Source organism: Pezoporus occidentalis, unplaced genomic scaffold (genome assembly GCF_034315485.1).
Source record: "Pezoporus occidentalis ecotype Australia unplaced genomic scaffold, CSIRO_AGI_Poc_V1 ctg220, whole genome shotgun sequence".
NCBI classification, from domain to species: domain Eukaryota; kingdom Metazoa; phylum Chordata; class Aves; order Psittaciformes; family Psittacidae; genus Pezoporus; species Pezoporus occidentalis.
In genome coordinates this window covers 719,922-741,173 of record NW_026914073.1, presented here as the reverse complement: position 1 = coordinate 741,173, position 21,252 = coordinate 719,922, and the positions used below count along the sequence as shown (strand labels likewise).

At 49.7% G+C, this 21,252-nt stretch overlaps 1 protein-coding gene and 1 long non-coding RNA gene across 3 annotated transcripts in view; one reads left to right on the top strand and one right to left on the bottom strand.

Moving 5' to 3' along the window:
- The window catches only part of CNTFR (ciliary neurotrophic factor receptor), a 205,948-nt gene that overhangs the window by 164,625 nt on the left and 20,071 nt on the right, over nucleotides 1-21,252 (bottom strand). The gene's annotated exons all lie outside the window — the stretch shown is intronic.
- LOC134164536 (uncharacterized) lies at nucleotides 1,791-8,576 on the top strand. Its single transcript, XR_009965180.1, has 3 exons — nucleotides 1,791-2,521; nucleotides 6,107-6,178; nucleotides 8,454-8,576. It is a non-coding gene; the product is annotated as an uncharacterized LOC134164536 (long non-coding RNA).

Below are 21,252 nucleotides of genomic sequence, written 5' to 3'. Positions count from 1 at the left end.
TTAAGCTGCCAATTGATATTAAGCTCTTTTAGCTCTAGGGGTAAAGAGAGGCAGAGCTGTGCCCGTGGCTCACTGACTGCAGATGCAATAATATAAAGATCACTTTGCTTGCAGGGGATTAACAATTTCCCTATCACCACATCCCAGTAGAACTTAAAGGTTTGTACAGTAACAAGCCCTCATTTTGGTTGTCCCTATGTGTACTCCTTCATCTTGCAGAGGATGAGGAGATGAAGCAATGCAAGAATTAGCGCATGCCAGTCAGTTAAGATTAAGCCAGCTGAGGTCCTAGAGGTGAAGAAACCCCTTCTGCCACAAGTTTCTTAGTTCTGCCTCTTGGAAAGCTCAAAAACACAGTGCAGAATTACCTCTTCTTTTAGTAAGTAACAGGTAATGAATAATGAAATAAATTATTAATAAATAATGAATAATAATTCCTTAATAAGGGTCAGTAAAGCTTGAAGCATTGCACCTCTTTGCCTCAACTCTAAAGCACATGGGAAGACCCTCTCTCGCACAGAGAACCACAGCACTTGGCCATGCTGGACAGACCTGCATCCTGCTAGGGTTCTGCAGGAGCAGGACCCATTCTGCAGGGTTTGGCCATCAAGCAGCTGATGATGAGACCTCCATCCATCCGGTCTCACACCACCCTTCTCCTCGGGGAGCTCAATTAAGCCTAACAAATTACATACAGCGCAAGTCACGAGCACACGCAAGAGGACTTGGCCACCATGGTGCTGTGCAAGCAGAAGGTGAATAAATAAAATTGACTGAAGCTGAGAGAAGACTGTGCAGTGAAGCTTGTTGGAAGATGCCAATTCAGTGACAGAGATTCTGTAGCGAAGCATCTGTTTGGGTGACTTTGGCTCAAAAGGGGGCCAAAGGAAAGCGTGACAAAAGCTTAATCTACCTATAAATAGGAAAAACTCCAGAGAAGTTTCATGCTACTTCAGTATTTAATTAAAAACAAAATGAAAGAATGAAAAGAGAAAAACACTTTAACTAAGAAGAAAGAAAATATTGCTAGTTACCAGAATGAATTTAGGATCAGAGCTGTAGAACAACATAGGTTGGCCCAGATCTCAACCTAATGCCGTGCAGGTGGAGCAGAACCATCCAGCTCAGGTCACACAGGGCCTGCTACAGGTCACAGCTGAGCATCTTAAAGGCTGGACCTTTCCCATCTCTTATTCCTGTTGCAGTGTTTGACCACACTCAAGGGGTCAAGGCACTTCTCAGTGACTGACAGGCAATCAGTCCAAATTGGGCTGTTCACCTGCTGCCGGGTGCTTCCAAAGTAAGTCCTCCTCCCCACCCATCGAGGGCCTCGAAACAGCAGTATGACCTTCCCTTAATGCCCTGCTCCACCTTCCCTTCCCCAGGCTGCACAGACCTGCTCCTCTCAGCATCCCTACACCATTCTTGTCCTCCACAAATCCTCCAAGTTTCCCTGTTGACAACCTCCAATGAGTTTCAACATCACATTCCCAAGGGAGATGCTGGTGGGGAAATCTTGCAAACCAGAACAGTCTGCGCAGCTTCCTAAAGGGCAAGAAACCCTTCCCAAATCTAGTTGTAACCATAACTGACTGTCACAGTTTTTCCTTCAAAAAACAAAGAGCCCTGCTCCATGGCAATGCAAACAGTTGCTCTTTCAACACAGTAGTCCATGTCCTCCCCCTCCCAGTTCCCTCAATTCGAAGTCAATTACGACAAGGTTAATGGGGCAGAGAGGATGCCAGTCGGCTGGGTAATGATGTCAAAGCACCTGGCATTGCCTGGGCAACAGCTAGGCAGCAGGGATGCAAATGAAGGCGCAGGATTGCATTTGGTCCCTAGAAACAAGCTGATGCAATTGAGCATATCAGCACTAATGAACATGGAGATAATAAGAGAACACCCAGAGAAATAAGAGACTGGTGGGGAGGTGGGGGCTGCACCCATCAGGCATCACGGAATGGTTTAGGTTAGAAGGGACCTTAGAACTGATCCAGTTTCAGCCCCCCACCATGGGCAGTGACATGAGGAAGATATGGCTACAGGCACCATTTGGTTGGTGTCAATGGAAGCAGGCTGCACCCTGAGGTGCTTCCCACAGTTTAACCCCCCAGCTTTGCACACCCAAGACCAGCCATGTTGTTGTTCTGATGAAGTCTTTCCCAGTCAGAGGAGCAGCTCCTGGCCCCCCTCCAGGCAAGCTGTGACAGGGAGAGCAAGAGGGGACCTGCGTGCATCAAGAGGCCAGATCTTACAGTGACCTGATAAACATGGGGCTGAGGCAGCAAAGATCAAGCTGAAGGTGCAAGAGGTGCTTGAGGGCATTTCAGTGCAAGGAGCAGTGACACACTCAGCAGGAAGGCTGCTCCAGTCAAGCCCAGCTTCTCCAAGGCTCACAGTCCCCACATCATCTGCAATTCATACTTTGAAGCTTGCAGGCAGAGCTGCTACTTGGAATGTTGTCTGCCAAGACAGCACTTGACACAATGTGCCTCCATGGACCAGGACTACAGGGCAGCAGGTAAGAGAGCTGCAAGACTCAGACACCAGCAAGCTGTTTTGATTTACCATCTAACTGCTGTGTCTTCTCCCTAGTCCATGAGCTCCATCAGATCCCCTCAGCACATTTCCTACCGGGAAACCCCTCATTCCTGTAATACTCAGTGTTTTTCTATCCTTTAAACCCACCCTATGACACCACTCTCCCTCTTTCTCCACCCCACTCAAACCCCAGCTCAGCTTTGGTCCCAGAGCACAGGCCATCCATCCCTCCACTGGGATAGTGACATAAGTGGGCTTTCTGCTCACCCTCCTCAGCTCCACAGCCCACCCCCAAAACACACTTCAGGGCAGCAACAGCTCCCCCAGCAGCCGCAGTGAGGTCCCACAGGGGTTCTCCTGCCCCAAGAAAAGCTACATTAGATGGGCTGGGGGAATCTGACTGCATTTTTCACACCAGTGACTAGCAGAGCTTGCAGAGTTGAGATGCAGCTGTGCAAATGAGACCCCAGCAACCACCCCCTAGCCCCAGTGATTCACCACAGGCGTGAAGAGCAGTATCAGGGACACAAAGCAGCCGACTCCACAGGGGAGCAGTTGGGTCATGCATCCATTTACAAGGTCATCGCCCTGTGCCTCTCTAAAGTCCTTCACTTTCGCCCCAGGCAAGTCAAGGTGACTTGGACAGACCATGCTGCTGTGGCTGCTCCCGCTCCCACAGACGCCTTCAGCTATCCCCTGCCCTTGTGCTGTGAGCCCCTTGGAGCCAAAAGCATCCTTCCATGCTCTCTGGAAATGGCCCAGCAGAGTAACAGCCTGTGCCATAAATAACACTGGCAATGGGCAAGAGTGGAGCAGCCGTGGGTTCTGCAGGGACTGGAGTATCCCTGGCCAACCCATGCCCATGTTGTGAGATGCGGGGCTTGCCCCAAGCAAATACCTTCCGAGCATCCTCCCTGCCCACCCCAGCGGGACGCTGCATGCCTGAGCTCACAGCAGTGCCATCCCCAACCCCAGGTCTCTCCTTGAGTCCCAGCATGTTGCTTTTTAAATGTCAGCAGTAAAACCAGCTGCACAGAGGGAATAAAACGGAGGAGGAGGGAGAGGGGGGAGAAAAGAGAAAGACGAAAGGGAGAAGAGACAGCTCTGCTAATAGCGAGTCAGCCAGAAGTCTCCGAATCCATTTGAAATGCGTAGGGCTTAATTTAACTTAATGGTTTTGTCAAACATTGGCACTCTGTTAAAAGCACAGGAGAGCTGGTAATCCAAATGCCAGTGGCTCTGCTTTAGCTAGTCGCAAGGAGGCTGCTGTTCAAGTTCCCAGATAGATCCATCTGGCTTCACGCAGGCAGCGAGCACGGCCCTGTCTACTGCAGTCACTCATTAGGGCAGCTCTGTATTTACTTAGCATTGGCAGCAGCCCGGGCTTTGCCCAGAACACGAAAACAAACACAGCCACTGCATTTCTGAGCTAGTACATGTCTTAAGGCAGCTCCAGGCTTCTCCTGAAAACACAGCTCAGTCAACGGAAAAGAGATTTGCAACTTTCCCTTGGGAAGGCACAGTGAAATCTCTCACCTACGTGGACTTTGAAAAGAAGTTGGAAAAATAAAAGAAGAAAAAGCAAACTGTTTGCCCACAGGCAGGCAGAGAAAGCCATGAGCTGAGCTGCAGAAGCTGGTTCCCCACCCAGCCCTGCTCTCCCTCCTCTCTGCAGCAGTGCTAGGTCAAGGGCCCCCATCAGCCCAAATGAGATGGAATAGGGAAACCAGGCAGCACTAGCTCTGCTGTGGTCAAACCCTCTTCTAGAGGGAAAAGTAGAAATACTTAAGATGATCTTGTCGTTTAAGATGATTTTCCATCTGCACAGGAGACTGAGCCCATCTTTATGCACAGTATAGATACAACAGAAGGTGTTTAAGTCTCTTCACTTGCCCAATGCCGTATTCTGGCAGCTTCACACGCCTCCTTGTGGTTTTGCCCCCACTCTGAGGGCGCCAGTGGGTGACCTGCAGCACAAGGCACTGTGATTCAAGCCACCAAGACACAGGCACACTGAGGACAGAGACCAAAGCACTCTCCCCTCTTCAGCGACAACAGTCCGAAAAGATCAAGCTTGCTGATGCCGTCTTGGGAGGAGGCAAAGACCCTTCTTTTAACCTTACAATTGTGTGCAGAACGTCAGCCACAGACCTGTCTCCTGCACCCACATCCTCCCATGCACCACAAACGGGTGAGACCCAAGGCATTGAGAGCACAGCTCTGCCCAGCCCCATGTGCTCTCAACAGCAGACCCCAGAAACCTTCCCTTCCCCAAGGCACAGTCTTCATTTTGCAGCATATCCCTTAACCTTGGGCTCAAAGCAGAGCACCCTCACTGCCATGAACCCCAGGCTGCAGGCTTTGGTCAAAGGGCCAGCATTAAAAGAAGCATTGCTGCCAACCCCAGCGTCTTGGGACAGACCTGGAGCAAAGGGCTACAGACAGAAGAAAGCTCTAAAATCCATGGCCATGGGCATATGTCCTGCTCCACACAGTGCACATGGGGAAGGGGGTCCAGGAAAACTCAGGCAGAGGGGCAGTGGAGGCTTTTGAGCCTCTGCACCCCCTTAAACCTCCCCCTCCATCCCAGGACCTGTATTCTTGTTTGATTTAAGACGCAAATGGGATCGAGTTTAAAGGTCTCAGCCTGGCCCTTGACTCCTTGGTGGGAGTCTTTCCACATCACAAAACCACCAGACAATTCAGCCTGATTGACAGCCTTTCAAGCAGAGAGGCCCGGGGCTGGAGGGAGGAGAGGGGCCCGTGGGTCAGGGCTAAGGGGGGGCATCCAGAGCCATGCATGGGGCTGGGAGAGCAGGGGATGGCTGTGAGGTAGGGAGAATGCTCAAGGTTTATGCTTCCATAGGAAAAAGGTTTCTGGGGACGAACAAGAAAGACTAAGAGCATCCTTGGTGGATGCACTTCCACATATTAGTGGCAGAAGCCAAACTACAGATAGACCATACAAGGGAAAATAGACAGTTGGTGTAATGCACTTTTCCCCAAGGTAAATGGATAGCTGTGTACACCAGAGAAAGCGGAACTGAGGACAAGGCTGGAGGTTGACCTGAGGTTCAGAGAGAGTCAAAAGCCAGAAGAGATCAAGGATGGGAAAGTAAGTGAGCAAAGCTAGCACTTAGTGACTCTGGGCTTGGTCATTTGGGCTGCAGCAAAGGCTGAATGGCAGCATGGAAGCACACACATGGGCTTATGCACCCTGTGCCATGTTCTGCCGCATGCCCCATCGCTGCTCTTCAGTCGCAGCAAAACCCAGCCCACTGAAGCCCATCAGCAAGTTTCCTCTGCTGCAACAGGCACAATACCCAGAACAGACAGCAGGAAAGATGAAGAGTTTCCTCATCTCCTCACAGCCCAACCTAGGAGACCCGAGCACAACCCATGGCTCACTCCAACAGGGAGTGAACCAGGGCCAACACCTTCTGTGAGTCCTGCAGAGTCCAGTCTTCAGATATAGGTGGCCAGCCCCATTCCACACCCACCTACATTGCTGATTCTGGGAGAAGGTTCCTTCACAAGTTCTCTCACCTTCAATTCTTCTCTGCAGTCCGGGTCAAGCCCATGTTTGCCAACCTCTCTGTCTCAAGAGGACACAATGCAGCTCTGTGGTAAGCTGACAGTCATCACTTGTGGAGACCATGCCAGGGACTGTAAGAAGACCACAGATCCTTGTCACGCTATCTTATTTATCCCCTCCTCTGCACACAGGAAATCCTTTCTCCTACCTTTTTTTTTTTTTATCCTACTTTAAATAAAAGACAAACATTTTAAGCTGGTGCTTTAAAGCACAGCAACCGCCAGCCCATCTCCATGGCTTGCCAAGAGAGCAATTCATCCTCTGGCTCTATTCTGCAGTAGGTAACCCACCCCCCCCACCCCCCCCCTTTTGTTCATCTCCTCGCTCTTTTGTCTGGCCCTGAAAGCGTTGATCACTCCTGCATGAGGAATGTGAAACTGATGTGATGTGATAGGAACAATGCTCCAGCCCCGCTCCTCGCAGCCACATCAAAGTCTCCATTTGCATGGCTTCCCCTTGCCTGCCTGTCCCCCTCTGCCCCCGGCAGTGCTCTGGCTGCTTCAGCGCCTTCATTGTCCTCCCAGCTTGGAGAAGCAGCCTTGGCCTCCTACTAAAAGGCGCTCAATAGCCTCCCCATGTCTGTGGCTGCCTCCTCTCACCCATGGGAGATGGGACCCATGGGCAGCATCTCTGTGGCAGATGTAGCATCCACACGCGGCACCAATGCAGGTCTCTGTTAAGCCTGCTACTGTTTGGTACCTGCTCCCAGATGGAAGCTTCTCTCCACTGCACTGCCAGGCTGGGAGATCTAGGCAAAGGGATGGAGAGGTGAGGGGGGCATGTAGTCACAGGACAAGGGAGAATGGTTTTAAGATGAAGGAGTTTTAGATTAGACATTAGGAATCTTCCCTATGAGGGTGATGAGGCCCTGGCACAGGTTGCCCAGAGAAGCTGTGGCTGCCCCATCCCTGACAGTGTTCAAGGCCAGGCTGGTCTGGGCTTGGAGCACCCTGCTCTAGTGGAAGGTGTTGCTGCCCATGGCAGAGGTTGGAACTGGGTGAGCTTTAAGGTCCCTTCAAAGACATACAATTGACATGACCTGGGAGCTGGACAGCACCATGTAGCTGTAGCACCACCAGCCTACACAACACCTTCCAGCACTGGCAGCAGCACAGAGCTCACTGGATGCTGCAAAAGCCACCAGAGCAGCTGGACAATCACAGGTCCTGATCCAGGCAACCTCCTGCCAGGCTGCTGAGCCCAGACATGCTGCCAGCCAGGTAAAAACCCTGTAATGAGCAGCCACAACCCAGTGCTAAGAGATGCCCATCTTAGAACATGCTTCACAAGGGGTCCAGCTTCTTCAGACCTCATCAGCTCAAAGGGTTTAACAAAGAGGTAGCAAAGGAGGCTGCAGAGAGAAAACAGTGAACTAGAGAGCCTCTGCCCAGTCCCACAGCATCTGTGGCTCCATAGCAAGCCTGCACTGAGATGGCAGCAGCAGGAGAGTGATATCTTTCCTGCTTCCCAAAGCACTGTCTGCCTCCACAACCCATCAGAGCCCCCCTCCCGTAGTTAAGCCAGCTCTATTTCCCTTCAGGAGGCAGCCAGATGCCAGACAGGGGGATGCAGGCAGCACCCTGGCAGGGAAGGAGAAAGCCAGGCACTGATCAGGTCTCCCTGTGGGAAACGGGGAGGTTGGCAGAGGACAAGACCATAAGGGAGCAGTGGTAGGACCACACAGAAGCACACAGCACCAAGCTGTGCTGGAAGCAGGAGGGACTCTGATGGCCCTGCAAGACTGAAGTGCTGCTGATAGACCTCATACACTGAAGGATCTAATTTTTGATGAGGAGGCAATACACTTAGCTTACCCTCAACACTGAGACCAGTGTAAGGTTGATTCCCACCCCACCCTCATCCTAAAGTATGGGACTTCCATTCATCCTTAACACCAATCATGATGCTGAGACAATCTGTGTCACTAACCAACACAGAAACAGCCAGCATCTGTCTGCAGAAGAAAAAGAGGCTTCTAGGTCCAGCCATTTCCAACACAGCAAACAAGATGGAGCTAATGGAGGCTTTGAGCCCAATCACATCTCCAGTTTCCACCTCATCCAGAACATCAGTGATCCAGAGGGAGTCCAGGTGTTTTGACTTCAAATGCACAGAAAATGCAAACCAACTGTCTGAGAGCCATTTCTGGATTATCAGCCCACAGATCAAAAGGCACCATAGGTTACACTGCAGGACACACTGCTCTAATGCTAAACAGACGCTTCTTCAGCACTTGCCAGGCCACCTGTCCCCAAGAAGCTTCCCAAATATTGAGAGCCCCTGCCTCTTTCCTTTAGTTTTTACCTGGTTACTGCAGCCCCTATTCAAGCCCCTCTGCTCTTCATCTCTATCTGGAGTTCAGCAGCCTGCCAAGGGATGCAGCACTGGCAACTGTTCCTGATTTATACTGATGGAGAATAACTTCCCTTTACAAAAGTAAATAAAGCCACTACCAAGAGGCAGAGCATAGTATTTTTTATTAACGAGCATGCTTCTGCTTCATTGCTTACAGAGGAGGCAAGACAGTCAATGTGCCAGAACTAAGCCCACCATCCTAATATTTCAGGTCAGATTTGATATGCAAAAGCCCTGCATTGTGCATTAGACCTGGCCAATGCCACTCCTCGTTAGGGAAGAAGATGCTCTGCTAAAGGAATATGTTGGGGTGTCATTAAGGAGGACATTTCAATCTGGCATTCAGTCTCTTCCCCTGCCAAGCTGGTTTGCTTTAGAATAACACCAGAAAGGCTGTTTTGCTGCAGCTGTGCTCACATACTATCCAGAGCCCTCAGCAGCTCTGAGGCTGCTTTATCATGCTGGGGTTAACACAGCATGCCCAGCTGCACTGCCCACTACCCCGCTGTGAGCCTGCCAGGGGATGAAGCCCAGAACCCACTCTGTGTCCCCAGGAGGTGCCCACCAAAGCCGCTCTGTCACTCCCCTCCTCAGCTGGACAGAGGAGAGAAATGAAAAGCTCATGGGTTGAGGTAAGGACAGGGAGAGAACATTCACCAACTGAGCAGTCACCAATTACTGTCATGGGCAAAACAGGCTCAGCTCAGGGAAATTAATTTCATTTATTGCCAATCAAATCAGAGCAGGGTAATGAGAAATAAAATCAAGTCTTAAAAAAACACCTTCCCCACCACTCCTTTCTTCCTGGGCTCAGCTTCATTCCTGATATCTCTACCTCCATCCCTGCCAAGTAGAGCAGGGAGATGGAGAATCGGGGCTGTGGTCAGTTCATCACACATTGTCTCTGCTGCTCCCTCCTGATCACAGTCTTCCCTTGTTCCAGAGTGTAATCCCTCCCACGGGTGCAGCCCTTCAGGAACAAGCTGCTCCAGCGTGGGTCTGCAGGGTCACAAATCCTGTAGCAAACCTGCTCCAGTGCAGGCTTCCCATGGTGTCACAGCCTCCTTTGGGCATCCCCCTGCTTAAGTGTGGGTTTCTCCATGGGCTGCAGGTGGGTACTTGCTACACCATGGACCTACATGGCAGGGGCACAGCCTGCCTCACCATGGGCTGCCCCATAGGGCTGCAGGGAAATCTCTGCTCCAGCACTTGGAGCATCTCCTGCCCTCCTTCTGCACTGACCTTGCTGTCTGCAGAGGTGTTTCTCTTGCATCCTCACTCCTTTCTGCTGTCCATTCCCCCCTGACCTTCTAACTACATTATCCTAGAGGTTCTACCACCATTGCTGGTGGGCTTGGCCTTGGGCAGCAGTGAGTTTATCTTGGAGCCAACTGGCACTGACTGCATAGGGCACAGGGGAAGCTTCTAGCAGCTTCTCACAGAAGCCACCCGTATAGCCCCCATGTTACCAAGATCTTGCCACACAAACCCAATACATCTCTCCAGCCCAGGATGGAAGATGGCATCAGTGCTTTCTGGTAGCTGTAATGGTGCAACAGGTAGCTTTGCTTAGGGAGATGAAAGCCTGCAGTACACCAGGACAAGTGCCTTGCTCTCATGTTGCTGTCAGTGAGATGTTGCAGAAGAGGTGACAGATAAGATGCTGTACATCTCTCCAGTACTCCACCTTCCTAGCCCTCCACTCAGCTGTCAGCAGGGCAGGATAGGTCTCACTCCATCGGAGGGTCCATTCTGATGGTCCATCAAGAACAGGGAGAAAATGCTTTGTGCCAGTAAGGGTGGAACACTGCAATCTGGGGAGTTAAATCCACCCCTGAAAGCTGGTGAAACCCTGGTGAGCCCTCTCCAGCAGGGCTGGGTACCACTCCTCCTCGGGATCAAGGACCAGGAGATACCCATCCCTTTCCCTAGCTCCTGGCCACCTCCAGCAGCTGTGCACATGGAATGCTGTGTCCAGAGGAAGCCCCCTCAGCTTGCCTTATACCAGCATGTACTGGTGAACTTGATCTTAAATGTCATTTTCAACCTAGTTGGTTCTACGGTTCGATAGCAGCTTGCTGGAGCCCAACGGAACCATTCAAGGAGATGCCGGACTGGTGCCCCTAACCACTCCGGAGCACATATAGAGCTAGAAGGCAACAAGGGAGTTAAACAGAGCTATGCCGCCCACTGCTTTCAATTGACATCGAAGGCATACCACAGGTGAAAAAGACCTTGAATACAGCTACACAGATGTTGTTCCATTGCTAATTCTCTGTCCCTAATTCATTCCTGGTTTCTGCAAGATACAGTCAATTCTTGACCAGCCACCACACTTGCACGTTTCTTTGCTTTCGATTCGGCCAGCAAAATCCATTTACCCTGCCTGTCTCATCCGGTTTCCATCAAGCCTGCTGAATTCTCCCTCAGTGAAATAAGCAAGTTTACTGTAACACCCTCTTTTGTAAGAGCACAGCTAAAATGACAGTCTTTCTGGTGCCTGACTCTTTCCCTTCACAGGATCTAAACATTGCTTGTTTTCAATTGTGAACTGTTCTGATTTCTTGAAGCGTATGGAAGCACCAAAAGGGTCAATTTCACTGCGAAAGAGGGTTTCTAACGAGAACATTTATTTACCTTGCAGTTTGCTATGAAGAAATTTAGGCTGGTAATTTACTAGCAAGGATACGGGGGTCTCTGGGTGAATGTGAAGAGATGCAACTCAACACTTGCCTTATCCAACATTGGCCATGAGAAAGCAGAGACCAAACTGTTGGTTGAAGCTTCCTGGTTGCAAACCCTGCCTGATGTGGTGGGTCTAGGGAAGCAGAGTAAAAGCCCCCCAGCTTGCACAACCTAGGGGTCAGAGCCACATGCCACCTTCAGGCCTTGCACAACATGGTCCCAGCTCTCTGCACTGTGTGGTTTCTACTTAAGTGCACCTCCTAAGGGTTTGCCAGACTAAGACTGGGGCAGAACATGGGGAATAGAAAACCCAGACCTGTTTCTGACACAGGAATTCCTTCTTGATTGCTTTTCTGGTGACACACACCCATGACAACGGGGCTACAAGACACCAGCGCTATTGGCCCTGTGCTAAATGCTTCCCAGTAAGTAGGATGTGAGTCAAAACAATTCAAAAGCAGCTGTAGAACCAGGCCAAGCTGCTACCTGCAAGCACTGGAAAGAAACTGTTAACTTCTGCTCACAAGTAGCCACCAGCAGCCTTAGAGCAAAGGGGGTAAATACCCTAGGGATGCACTCCAAAGGAGGAAACCAGGAGAGAGTTCTTCTGCCATCCCCACTCCTGCCAGGACAGGGCAACTGCACATCTGGAGCCAGGCAGCTGATGGGAACCCAGCATGGGGCACACCAAGCTCTACACCAGGAAACCCGGCCCCTGCACTCCATTTGCAAACCTCTTGAAGCCTCATGTTTTCAGCACAGGAAATATCCAAAGTCCTTACACTTCAGGGCTTCACTCTCCCCCCTGCAGTAGCCTGCAGTTTTCGTTTCTCATCCTTTTAGGTTATAGTTTCCTTACGCTCTTTTCACATCCTTGCTATATTTTTGGCAGCTCCTCAAGTTTCATTCTCTTTTCCAAGTTACATGAGATGAATATAAGACTTCTGCTACTCCTCCCTGCTCATCAGCAGACGTAAATTGAAAGCAGAATTAAAGAGATTATTTGCATCATCACTTGAAACAGCTTCAAGCCTCTTCCTGCCTTGTCATGTACTGTGAATTCTGACCCACCAAGGCACTTTAGGTCTGGACATTGCCAAGTGTTTATCTACATCCTGTTAGGAGAGCCTGGGGGAAGAGCTCTCATCCTTATCAAAAATAAGATAATCTTGAGGTTTTGTGGAAAGCTTTTGGCTCCCGTATCAAGTTTATTGTAGTTTCCTCCTGCGAAGGTCTTGTGACACCAAACAGTAGACATGACCGACTCGCAGAAAAAACGTAAAACAACCGATTTATTTCTTTTCCCCCTTTCACGGAATTTGGGTAGGATGTTATGGGACCAGCACAGGAAACTGAGATGCTGCCTGCAGGGCCCTTGTGAGCTACAGTCTCCCACAGAGACCAGGGCTACAGTAAGCCAAGGAAAATCACTGCACACCAGCCTGCTGCCAGGACAAACAGCGTTTTGTTGATTCCTGTATTTCCAGAAGCCAAACAACTGAGGACCTGCAGCTTTTTTTTATTGCTATGCTTCGCTGCACACATCCCCTCTGCAATCCTGTGTGTCAGGGAAGAGGCTGAGGTGCCAGTTGCTCTGTATTCAGGACCTGATGTGCTGACATTAGTACCCAGAAGCTCAGGGAGGTTGTCAGAGTGCAGTGTTATTTCTGAAGTCTTGTATGATGCTCAAAGGTATGGTCCCTACTGCTAAAGCTCAGTCGGCACAATCTAATGGGCACAGAGATTGCGGAGCCCTGCCTGTCCCACAGCACCATTCACATCCTGAAGAGTTGCAGATGGATCCAGGCAAGACATGAAACTGAGCTTAAGTGTCCCAGGGAGAAAGGGCTTGGGAGAGAGCACCCAACGGCCTGTGGGAAAAGAGCAGCAAGAAGGACTGAGCATGTGTCGCAAGATATTCTACCCCAGCTGGTCACCGGAAAGGAGCTGGGAGCGATGAGGACAGAACACAAAGCCAACATCTCAACAACTGTCAGCTCAGAGCGCCAAGGCACGGCGAGAGCACATGTGCCATCACTACTACGTAAGACACCACATGCCTTAATCTCTCCCTGGGGAGAAAACCTCTTCCAGCCCAGACTGTTTGTGTATTCAGCTAATTTTGTTGCCTGACTTTCCACCTACTTGCTCAGCGGAAAACCGATACTCCCAAGTAATCATCACTATTTCATCCCTACCCTCAGATCAAGGCCACAGCATAAGCAAAACCCTGCTCTGTTGCATCAGCTGCAAAACCAGTGTCACAAGGGCAACTGGCTTCCCTTGCCGTGTCCTCTTTGCTGAAGCTACATTTCCAGTCTGAGCACTGAGTACGCCAGCACAGCCATATAATGCAACCTACTTGTTGGCCTAAATGAGCCTCATATATCCTAAAATGCAGTTCCAAATCTCCTCTGTGGCTTCTACACACAAGTCAGGCTGTTCAAGTGCAGTGGTATAATTAAGGGGAAAAAATACCCTGCATACACCAGGGAGCATCCTGAACAGCATGACCTTAGTATTAGCTCTTGCTAGAGCAGTGAGACTATTCCTGGCTTCTGCTTTCAGTGCTGGTGTCCATACTTGCAATAAAAAGAGGTTGTGGAAGTGGAATAGCTTCCAAGAAGAATTAAGAGAATGAGTCGGGAACTGGAAAGCGCGCTGTGCAGCCACGGGCTCTGGTGCTCAATTGGTTCAACTAAGCCAAGAAACAATCAGGAGAGGACTTAATTGCCCCCTGCCAAAGTATGAGTGCAGGGAGATTTCTGCTGGCAGTGGAACCCTTCTCTGGGGCTGCTCAGATCCCACAAAGTAAAGACAAAGGAGACAACTCAGCTTGCGGGTCACTGTAAGAAGGCAAACACACTAGCCTGGGCTGGGGAGCATTATGCCCAGGACTCAGCTCCAATTGCAAGCCACTCCACCTTTAAGCCCCAGGCTGTCACAGAGGAGGGTAGATGAGCACTGAAGATGCCCCTGTTCCCTCCCTACAGACCAGCCACAAAGACAAACCAGAAGCCAAGCCACACAGCAACACCGCTACCGACAGCCCACACTGAGATGACCCTCTGCACCTTCCTTTCACTCATTATGTCATATGCAAGACTTACCAAAGGAGACGGCGCGTAAGACAGTAAGGCCAATGATCTTTTGGAAAAAGGGAAGGCAGATTATGCTGGTTTTGAAATGCAAGTCAGTTATCCTCACTGGATCAGGAGGAGCATCAATTAGGACTGACCAGCAGCCTTAAGAGGTCAGAACGGGCTCCCCATTTGCTTTTCCAGCACTTTGAAGCCTCACTGTCCTTTTATTCTTGCTTCCATATTGAAACCATTTTCACTAGGGAAAACTTGCATCAAACACTGCTCTAAAACCCAGCTGCAGCACTGAAGCCTGCTCTTCACTCCTCCCTCAAACTACAGCACTCACTTCACCTCTAAAGTAAGGCTGCCCAGGATGCCTGCTTGAGCTAAGTAATAAATGGCACAGATCAGTCACTGCCAGACTGGGCCTGTAATCCCTGGAGTCAAGCTGCAAGAGAGGCAGCAGAAACATCACACTGAACAGGATGATGTTGCAGGGACAGGACCACCAGACTGGGAGCCCACCTTGTCCCTCAGCCTGGTACCACCCTGCACTGTCAACACCCCTGGCACCAAACTACATTCTTTTTGGTTTTAAAACAAAGGAACACCAGCTATTTACAATCACTAACTCCCCTAATGCTCTGAAGAGTATTTACTGAGGTTAGCCAAGCATTTGAGGTGCTTGCAAAGAACCTTCAAGCTTTCCTTAATAGCTATTTCTCTATAGTCATCTTGTTCCCTGTCTCCCCCACATCTCTTTGGGTTTTTTTTTAATCTTGCTAGAGACAGGTATAAAAAGATGGTGAGGATCTCTGTCATTTCAGAAAAAGGAAACAAATTGGTGAGAAACCTATGCTATTTAATAGACCTATTGTCTCCCTTGAATTTTCTTCTCCCTGGTAGTACTGTGAAAAGCCTTTCTTCCTCCTTCCATCACCAGCTGGATGGGCTGAAATCATACAGCTCAGACACCTCCACGCTGTAACTTAAAAGGCTCATCCTGTTGCATTCAACAGGGTGCACCCTTCACACTCCTCTCTGGCATCCATCATCATCCTTGCAGACATCTGAAGTTTTTAATGTAGTGCCCACTCTTCCTAGTCTCCCCAGAAACCCATTATATGAGCATACTTCTGTTTTTCTCCACTTTATATCCCTCACTGCTGTATTCTGTCTCTTAAATTTCTTCCTTTCCTGGTTCTTTCCCCAAAACAATCCTCCAGGGCCACTTCACACCTCCCAGAGCCTGACACTTTTAAGTTCAGTTTCTACTTCAGTTTCCCCAGGTACTGAATCACTGACTTAAAAATGCACTTGGGCAGTGTATTCTTGGGATATGAAGCTTTCTACAAGCCCCCAGCAAGAATTCTGACTCTGGAATTTCTTACCCCATAACAATCATTCACTGCTTGACTACACAATTCCCATTACCTTCTCCTGAAGGCAACCAGAACCAGCACAAGAACTTTGGTCCCCAGATCTCTGCCTATTCACAATCCCATCACAATAGCAGCATCCCAGTATCACTACATCAGCAGGGATGGTGCCAAGCCCTCTTGTCCCCACCATCCGTTTGTGCTCTTGTCTCTGCAGCATGCCCACAGCCTCCAGCTGAGACAGCAGCTCCAACATGGAACACACAGCAAGAGGCCCTGCTCGTAAAGATTTACAGCCTACACAGACACAGCAGGTGGGTAAAAAAACAGGCCTGGAGAGAGGAAAGCAACTATTTGCAGGCCATGAGCAGCCCGTGCTGCGTGCTTCTTCTTCGCTGCTTGATGCGCTAATCTGCAATGATTTCTGCAGGAGGTTGGAGCAACCAACCCACTTTGCTTGTGCAAAGCTCAAACATCGTTGCACAAGCATGGCTCTCAGGCGTCAGTGCAAAGGCATGCCTGATTAGGGAGGGAGGGAATCAGACTTTAAGCACAAGCCGAAGAAAAGTCTGGTTTGGTTTTGCATGATCTCTACCCAACCTTCACCTTCGAGGACGCTTCCTCCCTTTGCCACAAGTATGACAAGCACAGATAATTGAAGGAAAACATCATTTCCCAGAGCACTTCTGATCTGTATTATCCATGCTCATTAAGAGCTGTGAGGCTCGTTCTGGTCCAAGCAAACAGGAAAGAGTGAAGCACAGAGACAAGAGGCAGAGGAGCTGCTGAGAATGCTACGGACAAAACTGAGCCACATTACAGCTCTTGAAGGACTCGCAGCTAGAAACACGTGGGCTTGTACTCAGGCCTCAACATTAAACACCAAAATCATCTGTGCAGCTCAAGCTCCCTCCTAGAGCTTATGCAGGAGAGTGAATTTAACCCAGCAGTGCTTGAGTATCAGGGGTGTATCTCAAATCCCATCTGCCTATTGACTTGAATGGGTTTTGTCCTGCAGTCCTCCAGGTTGCCTCCTCACCTTGGCAGCAGTACCTTTCTGGTCAGTCTCAGAAGGAGATAACTTGGAAAAGGGAAGACATTTTTCTTCCTCTTCAGTCACATATTTTTATTTTAAGCTTTTTTTTTGCACTGCATGAGCACAAGGGAGCTCTTCTCTGCCATTAACCTTTGGCTGCTTCTATTCTGCTGCCGTGGCTGGTTGGATCCTCGCAAGAGATGCCTGCATGGACATGCAGGCCCCAGGTCACTCATTGTCCAGCCCCAGCATCTCAAGCTCCTGTCTCACTTGAAGGATCTTCCAAAAGACATTGAGGGACACTTCATTAGCTCACCACAAAAATATTCAATGCTCATTAGGGTTGAGAAATGGTTAGAACAGGAGGCATTAGTAGACATGCAGAAAAAGGTAGCTAAGCAGGAAGACTTACAGGAGAACAATTTGTGTTGGCAGCACATTCCAGGTCCCTTTGTCCAGGAGAGAAGAAAAGATCATCCAGAAGATATGTTGTACAGAGCCCATATGCTAAAACAAGACAGCTCTTTTTAAAAGCATTAGCTTCAACCAGGGAAGCAACAGAGGTCTGGCCAACCTGAACACAGGAGCTGCTTATGGGAATATCCCTAGAAGTGAAGTCTTCCTCTGTCAGATGGTGGGATGCACAGATCTGGAGACATCACCCACCTCCAAGCCAGCTCCTGCAGCCCCCATGCCAAATGCTAAGCTTTTGGGATGAGTAGAGGAAAGGGTGATGGGAAGCAGCAGTGACATGCTGTAGCAATACAATATCTTCCTTTCAAACAGCCTGGCTGCATGCTGAGCCAGGCTCCTGCTTGCTTAATATTCACCCTTACCCAGAAACCATTTCCCACTCACTTAAGCCTCAGCTCCCTCCCCTTTTCAGCTCTTCTCACTCCTATTCCCCCCTCCCCACTTCCATCAGGGTCAGGAAACTCTCTAGTTCAGCATCTTCCAAGCATGATTTATACCATCTTCAGCATGGTAAACTATAAGGTGCTGGAAAGGATCCAGGACTGCAGGAAGCAGGTCTGCCTTGGCAAAGACAACAGACAGAGGAAGAAACTGGATGGGAACTAGATGGGCTCTTCCTTCACCTAGCACCCCTGCCCCTCTTCTTCCAAGGCTTTTGATTTATCTCTCTCCAGACCATCTCAGCAGGAACCAGGTCCATTACGGAAATTAAAATGAGCTATTGCCAGCAGCTGGCAAGATCAAACCCGCAGCAGGCCCTTCCCCTCCGAGCAGAGATGGCAGACACCACAGGGCTTGCAGCCAAGCGCATGAGAGCAGGTGCCAAGAGAAGCTCCTGCACTGCATCGCCATGGGCTACCAGCTTTGGAGTCTGCTGGCCAGTGGCACAGCTCAGGGGACAGCTGAGATACCAGTCTGATGTTGGGCTCTGGCACAGCCTGGATTCCAGGAGCAGCCAAAGGCAAGCACCGAGCCTCCGTGCCATTGCATGAACACATCCAAGGTGTTAGAGAGACTTCAGGGTGCTTTGACATTGAGGGACCGAGTTTGGGGTTGGGGGCAGAAGAAAGCCCTTTCTCTTCTCTCCACAGCTTCCCCTGCTAAGGAAATATCCCTCATATGAAGATCCCTGATAAAAGAAAGATTCATCCTGGGAGATCAATAACTGTCATAGGAAGGTGGCAGCTGCAGGTACCAACAGAAGATGTGACCAGCCCCTGAAACAAAGGCTTCAGCTTCATACACGCAGAGTGAGCCACAGGCACCTAGTTAGAGGCAGCTTGATGTCTCGTTGGCCTCAAACACAACAAGGTCATTTTTGTCCCCCAGAAAAGTCTTTTTCCCCTCATGTACTTCCAAATGATAACACAAGGGCATTCAATCCCAAAGTGGTTTGTGCTCCAAGCTGGTGACAGGTCTGGAGAAAACACAGGAGTAAATGCCTGTGGAAGCATATTAGAAAGGCTCCAAGCTAGCAAGGCAGCAACAAACTCCTCCCGAGCAAGGTGGGCTCAGTCAGGCGTTACTGACTGACACAAGAAGAGACAAACACAACCCATTCTAGGAGGAGAGGTTTTCCACTTGCTGCTCTCCCTTCTTAGCCACATGCAGCACCATGATGCTCCCCAGACCAGCATTTCTCAACCCAGAACATTGAAGGCATCATAGCCCCAAACCAGCTGCAAAGGCAAAACTTCACACCCATACTGCAGCACTTGTGCACCCAAGCAGCTATAAGAGAGAGCTCTGTAAGCAGAGAAATGTTGCAACACTTCAAAACACAGTCAATAGATGTTTGTCAAAAGAGGAAAAATGGTCCTCAGAAGACAAAGAATGTTGTCCTGAAGGCTCAATCTTCATGGCCACAGCAAGACTAGGAAAGAAAGAAACCTTATAACCAATGGGGCCTTAAAATTCCCACTGCTTCCCTGATGCAGCAAGGATATGGGTGATGTGCATGCACCTTAACAGCAGATCAAGGTGTCCTTATGCATTTGAGCACCAAAACAGGAACTCATTCCACCTGAGATTCGGCTGGCCTAAACTCTGCATAACCAAATGTCAGATGAGAAACCACCAGCTTTGAAAAAGAAACAGGCAATTGTTTTTTTATTATTGCTGAAGACAATAAAGTTATCATCCAGATAGTCAGTGTTGTCATGCTGACAATCAGATTAATCCATCCATTAATCCAGATAAGGATTTGGAAACAAACAGGAGGGGAGATTTCTTTCCTTCTGCAGCATTTCAAAGAAACCTGCTTTGTGCTCTGCCACAAGATACCCTTTTGCCAGCGTGTCCTCAGCCCAGGCACCACAGGGCACCAAGCGCTGTACCTGGGGCCAGAGACCTAATTCTTAGCTACCTCCAAAGTGTCCTGTTAAAAGGATCACAGTAACATCTGCTGCACTGCCCACACAACAGCAATATCCTCCTGCAATTAAGGTGATAGAGCCCAGGGTAACACCAGCCTTGTCTGGATTTGAGCCATGACCTCCCAGTCCCCTTTCTGACCTCCCATGCCCTGCTCCCTGCACTGCCACGATATTCTTGCTCCTGGGCACAGGGAACCTGCCAATATTGCTTATGAGCTCCCTGGAGATGCACCAGGGCTGACCAAGCGGACTGCAGGTAGCACTGGGTGGGCTTACCCATGTCTGCCTCCCAGGAGATGGAAGATGCTGGTGAAACCTGGCAGTTTTGCATCTGAAAGCCCTGTGGGGAACAACAGAAGGGAAAGCAAAAGTGCCATTTGGCAGGTGCCTGTCCCCCAGGGAAGAGCACTTGGGCCAGCAAATTCAGGGAGAGGGGTACAGTGGGGCTGTCATCAGCTGCCAACAGCCCACACTCTTCATCCTCCATCAGCAAGAATGCCTGGGCAGATCTACACAAGCTCCTTGGGTACTCTGGACCAGCACCAAGTGACAGTTTGCCCTTGTCCTCTCATCCTTGCCAGACTCCTATCTACTCCCTAAATAGCTCAAAGCATTTCAAAGGCAGGGATGCAAGGAACAAGAGGATAAATAAATATTCTCCTCTCCTTCACCTGCCTGTGGAGCACCTCTTGGTCAGAGCCTGAAGGTCAAACAGCATCCTCCAGTTCAAGGCAACCTGAGTGCTGTTATTTTTAAGTGACCCACAGTTGCAGGGTGGAGGTAGCAGATGCAGGCCTTATCTTAAGGAGGTTAAATTTTGTATTGCACTTACCTAGAGGAAACAGAGGAATCCCCCAAATGATTTACAGCCAGCTGTAATAGCAACATGTGAGAGTTAACGGCATGCAGAAAACATGCTTTCCACTGGCTGCACTCTGTCAGCTCAGACTCTGCCTTATCCAGGGGAGCACAACCAGCAGGTACTTGGATTTTTGCTGAAGAAAGAGCTACTTCCACTTACCTGTTGGTTAATTGGGCATTTAGGCATGGTGCTGCCAGGGTTGCAACCCACCACATCTGCAGGCTGGACCCTGTGAGGGTTATTCTAACCCCAAGCACCAAGCAAGCCTGCCATAATCTACACAAGGAGCAAGAGGCTGCAAAGTTTTCTGCTTGCAGCTCAGTGGCACAGGCTTGCTGCAGCTGGGAAGCAAGACCAAAATGCTCCCAGCTGTCTAAGAATCACTCCAGCAAAGCACAATGAACACATGATGCAGCTGGGAACTCCCAGCATCTTTCCTGCTGGTGTTTACCCTGTGGCCACGAGGCAGCCCATCCCTGCTCTGCAAGCATCCTTGCACATCACTGCTCCAACCAAGACACCTGCCCTGCAGCTCAAGGGCAAGCAGATGGTTGAAAGCCATGCTTGTACCAGAAGCAGAGCAGGAAGCCTGCAAATCATGCTACAAATGCAATATGGGCTGCACTATTCCAACTGGGAAGGCTTTTGATGTGCTTAAGTAGACTCGTTGCCTCCCAGGGACCTGCACACTGCCTTCAGATTACAGTTTATGTGAAAGGAATGATCGTCACCATCAGGAGAGCTTGCAAGAAGTGAAGGGTATGACAGGTCCCCCTGGTCTAGGTGTCACATTAACACATGACTACAGTAATTAACAGTATCACCAGTGGATCAAGACTGGATGATCAATCTAGTGATCCTAGCCTC